Consider the following 16,346-nt stretch of genomic DNA (forward strand, 5'->3'; position numbering starts at 1 on the left):
CTTGCAAAACCAGTTCAAAGTAACCTATAAAGGTGTTCAAATGAGAGTTCATGAGACCATTCCACTGATCTAGCATTATTGTTCTGCACTGCACAGCCACACAGGAGGCCTAGATTTCATTCATAAATGTGGGTCATCTTCTTGGGATGGAAATTCTAGTGTTGATGATTGGACTCCTTAGACCTTGTCTGCACTGGAAAAAATGCGCCATGTTAGAAAATGTGTTAACTGAACGTGTTTGTACCGTGCCTAGCCCTGACCGGGGCTACTGCAATACAAGTAATAAAACTAAACTAATCTGTCATAATTTACATAATAAACCTGGTTTTCCTCTTAGAAAGGTCATAGACATTCATGTTTAAATACACACTATGTGGTCATGGTTAATCCTAGCAGCGTAAACATTTCAAAACATGACTTGTCCATGCCTACACTAGGTGCTGAGTCACTTAGTGCACTTTCATCTGCGTCCAGGTTCTGGAAGATTTTGAAAAAGTCATAGATTTAAAAACTTGCACAGGTCCTGGGAGATTTCAGACCCAATTCAAGATCTTGAGAAATAGAAAAGGTGATTCAGTGGCTACTTACACTTCGTATATATTTCAAGCAATTAATGAACATAACGATTCAAAGTATCTGCACTGGCTGTTGCTGATACATGAAATGAAAGCTAGCTTGATCTTGCTGAGCTTTGGTGGCCTTGAAGCACTTCAGTTTTAGTGATGAATCTGTATGAGAACCCACATTCTCACCAAAACAGTAAATAAGCAAACAAATTTGTAAATATTAGAGTATGCTACACTTTTGGTATAGTAATTAAGAAGTAAGAGTCCTTCTTTCCATGCATGGGATGTATTTTAAACACATTAAATAGACAATTGCAATGCAGATTCCAGTAAACAAACTAATGTGAAGGATAAAAAGAACACTAATGAAAGATAGAAATCTTTAATTGGTAAATGGCTACAGCTTTGCAGTGTGAGCTCCAACTAATGGCTATTACAATTGCATGGCTAATTCATCTTCAATAGGTTTGCTCAATAAACTACTGGTTCTTCCTAGATAACAATGAGAGACTTCTTCTAATGGTGCAGTACTAACTCAGAACGCATACTTCTTTGAGTGGTGTGTGTGTGTGTGACACTGCATCCCATATTCTTCATAGTGATATTATTATGATATGATTGACATAATTATTATGCATTTTATGCAAGACAGGTCATGTGAGATGTCATTGGAAAAGTTATGATTTGCTGAGTATGATTATCCTATTTTTATGTATGTATCATTTTTGTGTCTGAATTTATGAATATTGACTATGTATCTGTATTTCAGATGTAGTTACACCTGGGTAATGCCCACTAGACAAGATCCTTTCAGTCTAGATAGCTGGTTGGGAAGGGGCTACTCAGGGCAATGAACCATTAGGGAGAACAATAGGCCTTAGGAGAAGCTTATCTCCCTGCTGGTGAGCCTTCCTGAGAACACTACAGACAGCCTGTGAGCGATGGCTGCTATGACTCTAGAAGGACATGTGACCAGGCCACACGATGCTGGACTCCATTTTGGGATATCAGTATTTTTCCACAGACTGGTCCAGGAACCAAGCTTTGGAACAAAGGGTTCCCACCATATGCAAAAGCTATATAAGGCAGGGAGTGACATCCTCAGGGGTTCTTCACTCCCCACACAAGAGGACTGCTGGAAACACCTGAGAAACAAAGACTGAACTGGGGGAAGTGCTGGACCCAGGCTCACGGGATTTCTAGCCTGTGTATAAAACACCTGGGGATTCCAAACTGTAAAGCAAGTGCATCTTGTCCTTTAAGAATCTCCAGCCTGCTTGTATCATTTCTCAGGGTGAGAATCTGCTAATTCATATCCAATCTATTTTGTATATTAAGTTTAGTTTGTATTTTTTGTTTATTTGCCAGGTAATCTGCTTTGATCTGTTTGCTATTCCTTATAATCACTTCGAGTCTATCTTTTGTAGTAAGGACACTTGTTTTGTTTTAATCTACACCAGTGCGTTTTGACTAGAGTGCTTGCTCTCTTCACATTGAGGGAGAGGCGGACTGGGTATTAAACCCATATACTGGCCAGATTTGACCAGGGCAGGACAGTACTGCTCTGGGGTCCTAGGCTGGGAAGCTGATGGTTAGAGAGACTACGCGTAACTTCACCTGGGTGTTTCCCTGCCTGTATGAATACTGGTGAAAGTGCAGGCTGGAGAGCTTTGCAACTTGTCACAGCAGCACAGTATTAAGAGGGAGCCCAAGTTGGTGAGTCAGAGGGCTCAGTGGTACCCCAGTTCCAGGTGGCACCTCGGGGGGAGCCTGTCACAGTGGTATAGTTGTACAGAATTAAATGCATAGCTTGTTATCCTGAGTGAGATTTGCCCTTCATACACTGGTGGTGATTTTAAGTGTGGTGACTAGAGATCGGTTAAAGAGGTTACCAGTTTGTTATTTTCTGTTTGCTTTTTTTCGGGAAAGGGAAGTAGGGTCAGGAAAGCAGGAAAATGAGCGAAAGTGAAACTAGTAAGAACCTGGAGCTGTGTAGATTGCAGGCAGAAGAGAGGGGAAAAGAACACAAAAGACTTACGGAATTAAAACAGATGGAAATTGATGTGCAAGAAGCTGCATACCGAAGAGCCATAGAAGCAGAGAATGCCAGGCAGGAAGCTGCACACTAGAGAGCCTTAGAACTGAAAAAGATAAAGACCGACAAAGAAATTGAAGCCAGAAATTAGCCATGGAGGAGAAGGAATGCATCAACTGGACTTCCTGGTGTGCGGGGGTTCTGGTTCTGCTTCTCCAGTGAGACCCACCTCTCAAAAAATCCACAAATGGGAACAGTTGTGTCCTGCATACCGCAAGACGGGACATTGTTGAATATTTCATCACCTTCAAGAGGCTGTGGGTACTTCATGAGATTCCTGAGGACCAAAAGATACCCACTTTGGTTGCAAAGTTGTCTGGGAGAGCTCTGGATATATTAAATAAGATGCCAGCATCTCTAGAGGCTTCAGATTATGGTAAATTCAAGGAAATGGTTTTAAAACAGATTCAGATTACACTGAAACATATAGAGTAAAATTTTGAAGCTTTAAGAGGGTTGTTGGGATGAGTAATGTGACATATGTAAACTAGATGAAAGATCTGATGGATAAGTGAGTAAAGGGAAAAGGTGTTATAAGCTTTGGAGGAATATGTGATCTTGTTGCTCAGGAACATTTCCTGAGTATAGGGAGAGGTGATGTGAAACAGTGTTTATGGGACAAAAAGGTAAATTGTGGAGGAGATGGCTACTCTGGCTGATCAATTTGAGCAAATTCAAGCATCTGTTGCAAAAAAACTACAGACAGAGGGGTTTAAACCTTGTGAGAAGCAGGGTTCCCATTTTACCCCTGAGAAGGAGGAGGGTGGATGGGAGGCTGGGCGCTCACCTCCCCAAATCTATTCCTCTAGTTCTTGTCCCAAATCGCCTGTAAAAACAGAGGAGCCCAAAAGGTGCTATCACTGTAATTCCACTGAGCACTCGAGGAATAAATGCCCTGGGAACAGGCAGCAAGCAACTCATGAAAATGCTGCTCCCCTGAGGACAGAGGCATCTCAGGCAATTACCACTTATCATACAAGGTTTGTAAAAGTAGCCACTGCCCAGCCAGGCATGAAGCACATAAAGTCTGTCAGCATAAATGGCAAAGAACACCTGGGGTGGGAAGACACAGGCACAGAAATTTCTGTGGTTAGAAGTATTGTGAAGGAAAGTGACTTACCGTCAGGGCAGATGGCAGAGCTTTTATTAGTGGGAGATTACAAAATCCTTGTGGCTTTGGCTAAAGTGCATATAAAAACCTGAGGATTTGGAAGCTGTATTATCTGTGGCTGTGGTAAATGATAACCCGATTGCTTTTGTTGCTGGGGAATGATTTCTTCCATGTAGCTGTCAAGGAGAAATTTTATGCTGGAACCCCAGAGGGAAAGGAACTGCTGGAGGAATGGAAGAGTGTCTCTTTAATTCCTCTGTAGCAGTGGAAAACTCTATGCTTCCAGGGATGGGTGTAGTTGAGACCAGCTCCTGCTGCCTGGTAGCTAAAGGCAGCATCTCCTCCAGATGGGGAGGGAAATGTATTGCCTGTAAGTGAGAAAACTGTCCAGGTTGCTGGCTGCCAGCAGGTTGCAGCTAAGCGAGAGACAAACCTCACTCTATGGTGCATAGGAAGATGTGTCCTAGAGGAAAGCCCAGAGAAGGGTGATAGAATCCTAGAGACCACTGAGGTGGGTGATTGTTCCATGTATTGTGTAGCTGGGGGCAAACTCAACTCAGAGAGAGGTGTGTGCGGCGCCTATCAGTGAAAAAACTGTTCAAGCTGTTTGCTGTGAGCTCATCACAGTTGGACAGGGGATAGATCCCACTCTAGATAGCACAGAGGTGTGTGTCTTAGAGGGGGCCCAGAGAAGGAAGCTCAGAGAGAATTGATAGGAGTACAGGAATGTCTCCTCACTAATTACGTGGTGGAATTTGCTCAGAATAGAACAGCTGTTCCAGCTTCTGTGCTCCCAGGCACGCAATCTGTGCGTGAGGCTTTAAGAGGGAGCTGTGTAACTGATCTCCTGGAAGGGAGCAGTCACACAACTAATCGCTTGGGAATAGAGATAGATGGGTGACAGAAGGTACCCCAATCCAGGTCCCACTTTTGCAAAATGCTGTTCCTGATATATTTATGGAAACTGTCTCTTTAAGACAGGATGGGAATCCTACTAATCTGCTTTGATCCATTTGCTATCCCTTATAATTAAGGCTATGATTTATGATATCAAGTTGCAGTGGGGGAGGTTTAGATTGGATATTAGAAAAAACTTTTTCACTAAGAGGGTGGTGAAACACTGGAATGCGTTACCTAGGGAGGTGGTAGAATCTCCTTCCTTAGAGGTTTTTAAGGTGAGGCTTGACAAAGCCCTGGCTGGGATGATTTAACTGGGAATTGGTCCTGCTTTGAGCAAGGGGTTGGACTAGATGACCTTCTGGGGTCCCTTCCAACCCTGATATTCTATGATTCTATGATTTAGTCATGGGTATTTTTAGTAAAAGTCGTGGACAGGTCACGGGCAATAAACAAAAATTCACGGCCTGTGACCTGTCCATGACTTACACTAAAATTACCTGTGATTAAATCTTGTGGGTGGGGCGGCGCTGGAGAGCCGTGGTGGGGGCTGCTGCTGAGGAAGGGTGTTGGGGGAGGGGGGGCGCTGTCCAGGACTGTGCCCTGCAGCTGCTCCGGTCAGCCAGGGGGCGTCTGCCTGGGGCCATGCCCCGGGCGGCTACTCAAGCCGTCCAGGGACGGCTGCCTGGGGTCTCGCCCCATGGCTGCTCAGGCCAGCTGGGGATGGCTGCCTAGGGCCATGCCCCGGGCAGCTGCTCTAGCCGACTTTGGGATCAGCCATCCAGGCCCCTGCAGAAATCATGGAGGTCTCGGAAAGTCACGTAACCCATGACTTCCACGAGCTGCATGACAGATACGGAGCCCTAATTATAATCACTTAAAATCTATCTTTTGTAATTAATAAACTTGTTTTTGTTTTATTCTAAACCAGTGAGCTTTGACTGGAGTGGTTGTGGAAAATCTCTGCTTGGTTACCAGAAGTGTGCATTGCTCTCTTCACATTGAGAGAGAGGTGGACGAGGTATTAAACCCATATACTGGCCAGATTTGACCAGGGCAGAACAGTACTGCTCTGGGGTCCCAGGTTGGGAAGCTGGTAGTTAGAGAGACTACATGTAACTGCAACTGGGTATGTCAGAGGGCTCAGTGGTACCCCAGTTCCAGGTGGCACCCTGGAGGGAACCCGTCACAGTGTGGTGTACTAACTTTATAGATTCTATTTTCAGCAACACACGTGCCAGAGTCCCCCACTCCTACCCAGACTATCTGAACTGTTCATTTTAATTTACCTTTACTTTTAAAGGTGCCTGCCCCACTCTTGCAGGCATTTTAAAGTATCACTTTTGCTATTACTAAAATACAAATTTAGCTCTTCTGGCCTTCCATTCCATCAGTGCTTGTTAGTCGTTGTCTAAAGTTTCTGATCCACCTCCTTTTGTCCAAATCCTTCAGTAATGCTGCAGTCTAGTGTTTGTGTCCTGTCAATAAATGGAAAATGATGAAGGGTGATTGTCAAGAGTCAAACATTCCATGCTTTGCATAATCTTCTTTTTCAAATCTGATGATGGCCATTTGGGGACTTTTGCAAGAGATAAGGTGGATAGGTGAATATGGAGTACATACAAACACTGCAAGCTTTAAGAGAAAAGCTGTAGGAAAGCAAAGTGGCTGCTAAGATTGAGGGTTAAACAAGAATGCTAGCGGGACACAGGATCAGACTGGAGTCTGGGGAGATGGGTGGCTTCTCCCAGAACAGTAGAGGATAACCAGGAAAGGGAATAGAGAAGACACCAATGCACCCTCTTTAATATTCACAATCCTTTAGTGGTAGGTAGGGAATCATAGGTCTAAATGGATAACTATAATTGTGAGAGTAGCAGTGTTTAGTGTGGGGCTTCATACTAACTCTTAGCCTATTTACCACGATTTTTCCCCAGGAGTACTGTCACAAACCAATCAATAGTCTTCAATGATTTTTGAGTTTTCCCTGAGTGTGGAGAAAGCTGTTTAATGCTTATGTATTGCAAGCAGGAACTTCTGCTACCTGTGGAAGGATATGGAGGACTTATCCAATTCTCTTCCATGATGCCATCATTTTTTAATTGCAGGGTAGGTAAAGTCAGAAGGCTGTGTCAGTGGACAGATGTTTCAGAGATCTAGATTCAGTTCCTGGTGCAAACACAGATTTCCTTTTTGACCTTTGACAGGTCAGTCTGTCTTGTGCCTCTGTCTCCTATCTATAGAATGGACATAATACTTCCCTACCTTACAGGTATCAGAGGGGTAGCCATGTTAGTCTGTATCCACAAAAACAACGAGGTGTCCGGTGGCACCTTAAAGACTAACAGATTTATTTGGGCATAGGTTTTCGTGGGTAAAAAACCCACTTCTTCAGGTGCACTTCTGAAGAAGTGGGTTTTTTGCCTACCTTAACAGGGGTATTGCAAGGAGAAAATCCATTAATAATTGTGAGCCACTCAAGTACTGTGGTGATGGTGTCCAGGGTGGATAAAAATCAATTATATTTTTTAAAAATAAAAATTGGATTTTTTATTTAAATCAGATTTTTTGGATAGGTTTTTTTCCTCAAAAAGCATTTTCTCTAAAGATCTATTTGAGCTATAATGTATCTTAATTAAAACTATCTCCTCATGGAATAGGAATTATAAATTCTAATTCTATAGTATGAGACAATATATTCATGTAATGTTTAAGAAAAGTTTTGTAAATGAGTTCCAAGAGTTCATGGATTAGGGACCCAATCTTATGGGGTTCCAGGGGCTTCTGTATAGATTATTTAGGTTAATCTTTCTATCTACCCAATGGGACTCAGTGCTCAGTCTAGCAAATACCATCAGAGATGCTTAGTTTTGCAGTTCTCAAACTGTGGATTTGTGTCTCCAGAGATAACATGCTTGTTAACATCAAAAATGTTTTAAAATAAATACTATATTGAGGTGAGAAATAACAGACCTCAACCCTACTGTCCCTCTGCAAATTTGTGTACACAGATTCAATCCCTTACCTCTCTAAAAGTGCAAAGTTTCAAAAAGTTTAATGAATAGAAGATTGTTGGGGGCGGAATAGATCTGGACAAGGAGAAGAAGTCTGGAGATAAATGTGAGAAGGGAGGGACAGGCAGTAGAAACAAAAGTGAAACTGTTTGAGCAGCATATTCCAGAAGCTTTGAGGTCTTTCTGAGTGTAGCCTTCATTGATTTGAGACCTACCATACCATTCTCTCACTAGAAGAGAAAACCTATAATGGCAGCAGACTGTAAAACAGACCCAGTTTGGGAACATTTTAATTAAATAACGAAATACCCCTCTACTTGTGGGTAAGACAGGCATGCGTGCAAAATGCAAACAGTGCAACAAAGAAAGCCTCGTTGCCCAAAAGAAACATCATCATGAGAAGTGTTCGTTCTCAGAAGAAAGCTGTGTTGAAGATGATGAAAGGAACATGTCTGAACACGCAGGATCTTCAGGTTGGTAAACTTTTTTATTTCATACTTCTTCCTTAAGGACTGCCTGTCTTCCTTCTGAACTATTCTTGAATTCTCATGTTTGACCAAAAAATATAGTTGTTACTCTATGGTACTAACATTTCAGATGCAGTTGTGATTAAAAAAAAATAAATAGCTGAAATAGGCAGATCTTCCTTTTACAATTTCACCTTTAAAGTAGTACTGAGTGTCAGTGAATGCAATGAGTAATACTAAATGAGCAGTATGGTAATTAAATAACTGCATTGACTTATTTTGTTTAGGAGAATCTATCCTCACATACAGGATTCTGAAGACTCTCCACCTTTCAGATCACCATCATTTTCTATACTTTCAGAGTTATCTGCCAATGATAGTATTTCAGTCACATCATGTATGTCACATAGCCATAGTATATCACCTGTAGCAAAAGAAAAAAAGAATCTCCATCATCCAGAAACAACCATAGATAAGTTTGTGATAAGAACCAGCAGATTACAAAAAGAGGTAATTGATGAAAATGTTGCCCGGTTTGTTTATGCTCCTTTTCGTATGATTGAGAACCCACACTTCATTAACATGGTTCAGTCATTAAGACCAGGATACAGTCCACCCAACAGAGCAGATTTCGCAGGCAAATTGCTGGATAAAGTATATGAAAGAGAAATTCAGCAGTGTGCAAAAGGTGTACAGGGTAAAATTGTTAACCTGAGTCTTGATGGGTGGAGCATTGCCCACAATGATTCTGTTGTATGTGCTTGTGTGACAACAGAAGAAGGGAATGTTTTGCTTACAGAAACAATTGATACATCAGGAAATGCACACACAGCAGAATACTTCCAAGAAGTAGCAGTAAAAGCTATAACAAACTGTGGAAAAAAAATTCAAATGTCTAGTACGCAGCTTGGTCACAGACAATGCTGCAAATGTATCCAAGATGAGAAGAAATTATTTAGAAGAGAGTCCCAAGCTAATAACATATGGTTGCAGTGCTCATTTGATTCACCTTCTAGCCAAAGACTTCAGTGTTCCAGAAATAAAAGCTAATGTTGTTGAAATGGCAAAATACTTCCGTAACTACCACTTTGCAGCAGCTGCTCTGAAAAAAGTGGGAGGAACCAAGCTAACTCTCCCACAGGATGTGCGATGGAACTCTGTAGTGGACTGTTTTGAGCACTAGATTAAGAACTGGCCTAATCTGATGACAGTTTGTGAACTAAATCATGGAAAAAAAAAAATAGATGGCACTGTCACAGCCAAAGTTCTCAACATTGGGCTTAAGAGAAATGTTGAACACATGCTGAGTATCATGAAGCCTATTTCTGTAGCCTTGAACAAAATGCAGGGAAACAGCTGTTTTATTGCTGACGCTGTTGAAATTTGGAAGGAACTGAGTGAGATCTTAAGAAGAGAAATATGCAATGACAGAGTTAAATTACAAGCATTAAAAAAACGAATGGGAAAAGCACTATCTCCAGCTCATTATCTCGCACATATTCTCAATACTCGGTACCAGGGTCAAACCTTAACTGCTGAAGAAGAGGAGTTGGCTATGACATAGACATAGAATCCTAAAATATTGGGGTTGGAAGAGACCTCAGGAGGTCATCTAGTCCAATATCCTGCTCAAAGCAGGACCAACACCAACTAAATCATCCTAGCCAAGGCTTTGTCAAGCCGGGCCTTAAAAGGATGGAGATTCCAGCAGCTCCCTAGGTAACCCATTCCAGTGCTTCACCACCCTCCTAGTGAAATAGTGTTTCTTAATAGCCAACCTAGACCTCCGCCACTGCAACTTGAGACCATTGCTTCTTGTTCTGTCATCTGCCACCACTGAGAACAGCCTAGCTTCATCCTCTTTGGAACCCCCCTTCAGGTAATTGAAGGCTGCTATCGAATCCCCCCATTCTTTTCTTCTGCAGACTAAATAACCCCAGCTCCCTCAGCCTCTCCTCGTAAGTCATGTGCCCCAGCCCCAATCATTTTCATTGATCTCTGCTGGACTCTCTCCAATTTGTCCACATGCTTTCTGTAGTGGGGGGACCAAAACTGGACGCAATACTCCAGGTGTGGCCTCACCAGTGCCGAACAGAGGGGAATAATCACTTCCCTCGATTTACTAGCAATGCTCCCACTAATACAAACCAATATGCCATTGGCCTTGGCAAGAAGGGCATACTGCGGATTCATATCCAGCTTCTTGTCCACTGTAATCCCCAGGTCCTTTTCTGTTGAACTGCTGCTTAGCCAGTCGGTCCCCAGCCTGTAGCGGTGCGTGGGATTCTTTCTTCCTAAGTGCAGGACTCTGCCCTTGTCCTTGTTGAACCTCATCAGATTTCTTTTGGCCCAATCCTCCAATTTGTCTAGGTCACTCTGGACCCTCCATCGTGTCTACCTCTCCCCACAGTTTAGTGTCATCTTTGAACTTGCTGAGGGTGCAATTTCCCATCATCCAGATCATTAATGAAGATGTTGAACAAAACTGGCCCCAGGACTAACCCTTGGGGCACTCTGCTTGACATCGAGCTGTTGATCACTACCCGTTGAGCCTGACAATGTAGCCAGTTTTCTATCCACCTTATAGTCCATTCATCCAATTCATACTTTAACTTGCTGGCAATCATCCAGCAATCATCCCTCCATAATGCCAACTATAATAAACTTCAGAGCTAAGGGTGAACCATTCAAGAAATATATGTTTGCTGATGATGTTTTAAAGAAAGTCACACCAGTGAGCTGGTGGAAGTCACTAAGGCACTTGGATTCAGAGACTCTTGAAGTGATAATCTCACTTTTAACGGCAGTAGCTTCTTTAGCTGGTGTAGAAAGAATATTTTCTTCCTTTGGACTAATTCATTCCAAATCGAGAAATCGTTTGGGACCTGAAAAAGCAGGAAAGCTTGTTTTTCTTTTCCAGATTATGAACAAACAGGAAAATGAAGGTGAAGATGACTGAGTTAGCTGAAGAAGCCAATATTTTAAGTTTCTCATGTTGACCTGGCTGACCTAGTCAATTTAATTTTTGTTGATTTTTTAAAAAATGTCATTTAACTATTTTAGTTAAAATTATTTTTAACAAAAAACCCATATTTTTAAAAACATGAATGTTTAACTAAATTCGGAAATTCATATGCTTATTTTGTTAAAATATATGTTTGCTGTTGGGGAAAAGAAAATCCAGAATACATAATGTTGTTGTTTTAGTTAAATAAAACAATTTAAATGTCTGTCTGGTGATGATCTCCTCCTAATACAGCATGGCAAGAAAATCCTCCAAATATTAATGATTAACCTGTTGAATTGGAGATAATTCACCTCCCAATGACTTCATAAATATCTGCTTTAATTATCTTTGATAAATGAAATAACCAATCATTCATTCATTTTCTGATATAGCTGTAAAACTAGTCTGAAATTTTTTTTTCAAAATAAATCACTTAAAAGATATATAGTGTGTACCTTCTAAAATTGAAACCTACATCTATCTCTGAGTCGTGAAGAATATGTATGAAGGTTATAACCACCACCAAGAATGCACTTTTATGTAGAAATCCATGATTAAATCAAGTCTTCCTGACTAATGATTTAAATCAAATCCACCCTAATGGGGTCTATCTAAGGGTATGGCTACACTGGCGAGTTAGAGTACATTAATGCAGCACCGGGCGCTCTAACTCATGACACTTCCACACTGGCAAGGCACATAGAGCGCCCGGACTCCGTGGCTGGAGTGCTCCTTGTAATCCACCTCGATGAGAAGCATAACGCTTGATGCGCCCTGGCTGGAGTGCCGCAGCGCCAGTGTGGACACCCTGGTCTATTAATGCGCTCTGATCGGCCTCCAGACGTGTCCCACATGCCTGTTCTAGCCACTCTGGTCATGACTTTGAACTCTCCTGCCCTGCCTTCAGGTGTCCAACAGTCAGACCTGCCCTTTAAATTCTCTGGGAATTTTGAAAATACCCTTCCTGTTCGCTCAGCAAGGCGTGGAGTGCTCCCGGCGAATCTTTCCAGATGAGCATGCCTCCACACACAACAGGTGATCCCCAGTGTGGAGCAATGGTGATGTGCTGGACCTCATCCGTGTTTGCGGGGAGGAAGCTGTCCAGTCCCATCTGTGCTCCAGTCGTAGGAATTACGATACCTTTGGGCAAATATCAAGGGATATGATGGAAAGGGGCCATGGCCAGGACGCACTGCAGTGCAGGGTTAAAGTGAAGGAGCTGCGGAATGCCTACCACAAAGCCCACGAGGCAAACTGCCACTCCAGTGCTGTGCCCGTGACCTGCTATTTCTACAAAGGGCTGGACGCAATATTTGGGGGAGACCCCACCTCCACTCCGACCACCCTGGACACTTCAGAGCCCAGTTCAACGAGGCAGGAGGAGAAGGAAAGCGGGAGCGAGGGTGATGAGGAGGAGGGGGACAGCCCAACATCCCTAGATGCATGCAGTCAGGAGGAAGGTAGCCAGTTGTAGCGTCCGGTGCTTGGGGAAGAACAAATGCCAGAGGAGATGGTAAGCGGCTTTTATTTTGGGAAGGAAGTTCATTGCGGGCTCTTGGGGCAAGGAGAGTTAGGGCTGCATGCATGCCTAGCAGTGGAATAGGGGGTTGATGTGCTCCCTCACATCATGGTAATCGGGCTCAGTGATGTCTTCAAAGGTCTCATGTAGAAGCTGGGCAATCCGCTTGCGCAGGTTCCTTGGCAGAGCTACTGTGCTCCTTGTCCCAGTAAGGCTAACATATCCACGCCACTGTGCCATGGAGGGGGAGGAACATTGCTACACACAGGCAAGCTGTATATGGGCCAGAGCGGAAGCCGCATTGTAGTAGAAGACCCTCCCTTGCTTTCCAGGTCACCCTCAGCAGCGAGATATCTCCCAGGACAAACTCATCCTGTGGAAAATGTGGGAACAGTGTTCTATATAGGGGCCCCCTGCAGCTGTTGGCTCTCCCCAAGGCACAGAACCCCAGAGGACAGTATGGCCGTGAAACAATCAGTCCCCCTTGCCCCTGTGCTTACTCACCATTTTGGGGCTCCTGTGGGTTACGTGCACTCGCTTTGGGGCGGACAATTTCTGCTATTGTGTAGACTGTGCTTGTCTACTTTAAGTACGGTCGAATCATTGCTCTGTCTGGTGTGAATAATGCTGCCTCTGTTAAGTGTTGCATTTTGGCTTTACAGATGCAACCTTGAGATCTCAGCCATCCTTGTTATCAGCGACCAAAAGATTCCAAAGAGTTAGGAAGCAGCCACGTAGAAGCAAAGAGGACATGCTGCATGAAGTAATGCAGCAGTCCCTTAATGAAAATCAAAAAATGCAGGAGTGGCGGGAGAGTGAAAGGAGGATCTGCCAGCAGAATGTGAATTGCCGGCACCAAAGCATGGAGCGGCTGCTAAGCATTATGGAGCACCAAGCGGACTCGATACAGATGCTCGTAGCAATGCAGGGGGAGCACTTCTGTGCCCGCCCCGCCCTGCAGCCCTTGTCGCAAAACTCTTTCCCTTATGCTCCCATGTCACCTCCAACCCACTTTCCCCAACATCCGGGTTGTGATCGCCACCAGCTGCCGCCAACACCTATAGCTTTACCACCCAGTCCTGCAAACTATGACCTTTACCCACTGCACTCAACCCCCCCATCACCGTGCAGTATAGCCATCCTGAAGTGCAGCACTCATTGCACAGCACTCCAGACAGGAAGGCTGAGTATGATAACAGGACATACGCAAATCTGTGATTGTACTGTTCCCCACCCCACCCCTTTGGCTTTTCTGTTTCCTAAGCAATTGTGTATCTTTTCAATAAATGAATTTTCTTTTCAATAAATGTATTTTTTGGCTTTGAAAACATTCTTTATTATTGTATTAAGTAAAAGATACCTTAGCCCAGGAAAGAAACAGGCACTGCAAGTCAGTGTAGCAAACACAGATTCCTACTAACATTGGAACCACTGCACTTCACTCCCATGCAGGGCACCAAACGTTACTGGTGGCTTTCAGCCTCAAATTGTTCCCTCAAGGCATTCCTAATCCTTGCAGCCCTGCGCTAAGCCCCTCTAATAGCCCTGCTCTCTGGCTGTTCAAATTCAGCCTCCAGGTGTTAAACCTCCGAGGTCCATGCCTGAGTGAATCTTTCACCCTTCCCTTCACAAATGTTATGGAGGGTACAGCACTCGGATGTAACCATGGGAATGTTGTCATCGGCCAGATCCAGCTTCCCATACAGACAGCGCCAGCGACCCTTTAAATGTCCAAAAGCACACTCCATAGTCATTCTGCAACAACTCAGCCTGTTGTTGAACCACTCCTTGCTGCTGTCGAGGCTCCCTGTGCAGGGTTTCATGAGCCATGGCATTAAAGGGTAAGTGGGGTCTCCAGGGATCACAATGGGCATTTTGACTTCCCCTGCAGTGATCTTCTGGTCTGGGAAGAAAGTCCCGACTTGCAGCTTCCTGAACAGGCCTGTGTTCCGAAAGATGCATGTGACATGCACCTTTCCGAACCAGTCTGCATTAATGTCAGTGAAACACCCACTGTGATCCACAAGTGCCTGGAGAACCATAGAGAAATACCGCTTCCAATTAACGTACTCGGAGGCTAGGTGGGCTGGTGCCAGAATTGGAATATGCGTCCCATCTATCGCCCCTCCGTAGTTAGGGAAACCCATTTGTGCAAAACCAGCCACAATGTCATGCGCGTTACCCAGAGTCACGGTTCTTCTGAGCAGCATGCAATTAATGGCCCCGCAAACTTGCATCAACATGATTCCAGTGGTTAACTTTCCGACTCCAAACTGGTTAGCAACCGATTGGTAGCTGTCTGGAGTTGCCAGTTTCCAGACTGTAATAGCCACCCTCTTCTCCACTGTCAGGGCAGCTCTCAATCTCATGTCCTTGTGCCGCAGGGTGTGGGGTCGAGCTCAGCACACAGTCCCATGAAAGTGGCTTTTCTCATCTGAAAGTTCTGCAGTCACTGCTCATCATCCCAGACTTGCATGACGCTGTGATCCCACCACTCAATGCTTGTTTCCCAAGCCCAAAAGCAGTGTTCTACTGCGGTGAGCATGTCCGTGAATGCCCCAAGCAATCTCGTGTCATGTGCGTTATGCAAGTCAACATCATCGGACTCCTCATTGTCAGCTTGTAGCTTAAGGAGTAACTCAACTGCCATTTGGGACATGCTGGCGAGATCCATCAGCATACTCCTCAGCACTTCAGGATCCATTCCCATAGACTGAAAGGGAAGACAGAGCACGCCGTACAAAAAAAGTTGAAAGATGGTGCCAAATGTGGACGGAAGCACAGGGATTGCTGGGATGCGAAGTGGTGCATCATGGGGCATTGGGACAGGACCCAGAATGCCCCGTACCCACTTCCCACAAGCCACAGCACCAGAATGGGAAGAGGTGCTCTGTGGGATAGCTGCCAATAATGCACCGCTCCCAATGCCATTGCAAGTGCTGCAAATGTGGCCACACCAGTGCACTTGCAGCTGATAGTGTGAACACACTGCAGCGCTTTCCCTGCAGCGGTCTCCGAGGGCTGGTTTGACTCACAACGCTCTACATCTGCAAGTGTAGCCATGCCCTAAGTACACTGATGGTTAGATGAGAATTCAGGGCTGCCATGCAAGTGGTAAGCCTCAATCAACATTTCTATCGGAAGGTTAGTGAGCTTCATAAAACGACTTGTGCCTAAACCAACACATGTTCGGGCTCCCCATTAGGAATGCTGACGGCAGGGCAACTTAGAGATGCCCTACTTGCTATAGTAAATGACGCAGGATTGGTAACTTTGGGCAGCTCCCAATCTCTCTTTAGCAAGCAGTTACTAAGGTGTGCTGCAAGTGCATGAGTGACTACTCAGGACTCCCAAGTAGAAATCTTCATAAAGTGATACAGCATTTCTCACACTATAGGGAGCTCCTAGCTACACTAACATACTCAGTGCATTATTTATGAGGTCCTCTCTGCATTCTGTGAAGTTGTGGGGGAAAGAAAAGAACTAAACCAACAATGGCTGAAATAAAAATACTGTAAAACCTATCAAACACTTGGGACCCTTTCCCACACTCAGTACACCCTCGTGGAATGCAGAATTGATTCTCCAGAGCTTGGTTCAGCTGATTGTTATCTGATCCTTTAGCACCTTGTTTGAGCCCTTGTGTCTCTTCCACCAGATGTACTTGGCT

At 44.2% G+C, this 16,346-nt stretch overlaps 1 protein-coding gene across 4 annotated transcripts in view; it reads left to right on the forward strand.

Annotated features, from left to right (window-relative positions):
• Nucleotides 1–16,346, forward strand: part of TBC1D24 (TBC1 domain family member 24) — a 63,814-nt gene that overhangs the window by 28,583 nt on the left and 18,885 nt on the right. The gene's annotated exons all lie outside the window — the stretch shown is intronic.

This window comes from Lepidochelys olivacea, assembly GCF_965140295.1.
Source record: "Lepidochelys olivacea isolate rLepOli2 genome assembly, chromosome: 10".
In the NCBI taxonomy this organism is placed as follows: domain Eukaryota; kingdom Metazoa; phylum Chordata; order Testudines; family Cheloniidae; genus Lepidochelys; species Lepidochelys olivacea.